The sequence below is a fragment of the Rhinopithecus bieti genome, unplaced genomic scaffold, assembly GCF_001698545.2.
Source record: "Rhinopithecus bieti isolate Rb0 unplaced genomic scaffold, ASM169854v2 scaffold_50935, whole genome shotgun sequence".
Lineage (NCBI taxonomy): Eukaryota > Metazoa > Chordata > Mammalia > Primates > Cercopithecidae > Rhinopithecus > Rhinopithecus bieti.
Window position 1 is genome coordinate 426,546 of NW_016820088.1, and position 1,781 is coordinate 428,326.

The window sequence follows — 1,781 nt, forward strand, 5'->3', positions numbered from 1 at the left end:
ATCTCATTGTCTCCAAAGCTGGAATTTATTTATAACTGACATATTTGATAGTCTTTTTAAAGATTAATTATTCCCAGAAACCCTTGCTTTAAGTATTTCCTTTGAAACCAGATTCTAATTTCTTCAAATTTTTCAAATATATGTATTATACATTCAAATATGTGCTACTAAACATAGATACATCCGTGCTATTTGATTTAAATGGCCATAATTAAGACACTGAAAAAAAGTTAATATACCATATACTGAAATATTATGCAATAAAAGGCAGCATGAAAAAATTATAAATTATATATATAAAAGCTAAATATTCATTGCTTCCTTTATTCATTACATAATGAACATTTCAATGATCTCTTTCTATGAATTATGTCAAAATTAAAGTCAGAATGGTGCTAATAAATAAAAAAAAGAAAAACAAGAAATTTCCAAGCAAATTGACATGTCTGCATGGGTAACTATCCAAAGTGTACAGTATTTAAAATAATACACCTAATATAAAAAAGAGCTATATCAGTGATATTAATTACAAACATGAAAACACGGATAACACCAGATCAATGTAAAGTAAATTTCCTATTTGGAAATTTCTGGAAACTAGAAAATATGAAAAACCCAAGGAATCTGTACACTACTTCGGAATTATCAGGAGGATTGTTTTGGCCAATTATTTATCCTTATTTTATTTTTATTCATATTTTCATTTACTCTATCCCCTGCTAACCATCCAGGATTGTATTCAGTAATGGCCTACATATAAGGTGCTTGAATGCCAAGTAATAATAAAATGAGACAACAGGTGCAAATTCACATTGAAAATTAGAACACAGTATATAATTTTAAAAGATGATGATTATATAGCTGTTTTACTAATGAAGAGGTTGCCAAGGCTCAGAACTTTGGGGGTAGAAGCCAGTCTATCTGCTTCCGCGTTGAATTCTAAGTGTTGAAGAACAAGAGATGGGTCTTGGCTTATAGGAGAAACTGAAGAAAGACTTGCCAAATAAATGAGTAATACTTCTAACACTGTATTAGTGTCATTCCATATTACAACATATTGCATGACTCTCCGTTTAGAAACTGGATTAGTTCAATTAATTAAACATTTTTATGTTACAAGTTGAGCATCCTTAATCTAAAACTACAAAATCTGAAATGCTCCAATATCTGAAAATTTTTGAGAGCCAACATGATGCCCAAGGTGGAAAACTCTACACCTGACCTCATGTGACTTTGTTAACACTGAAAAAGTGCCTGTAGATGACATAGTGAAGACAGATGATGGGCTTATTGAGGGACCACAGCAGCATGCGTTCATAGTAGAACAATAAATCATGACAGTTTATAAAATCAAAGAGAGGAATTCTAAAGACAAAAAAAAAAGGTATTGTTAAGAAGACGGGTGACTCTGGTGAAAACACTTTAAAAAGCCATCTAGCAGAATGCTTCCTTATCCCTTTAGGAATAAAGAGAGCCCTCTTCCTGTCCCTCAACTGCTTCTGGTGTTTCTTCTCACCTAAAAAAAAATAATAAGAATACAATGCACAGTAACCTTTTTACCAAAACTTAGCATCATAGGTGGAGACTAAAAGCCTGCTGTTGTTTGCTGTTGCTATTGTTTAACACACGTACAGTTATTCTGAGGATGCTACTGTGCTGCTTAATACCCTGAACACGTTTTGTTGTTGTTGTTTTGTTTTTGCTTTTGTTTTCATTTTGAGACAAGGTCGAACTCTGTCACCCAGGCTGGAGTGCAGTGGCACAACCATGGCTCGCTGCAG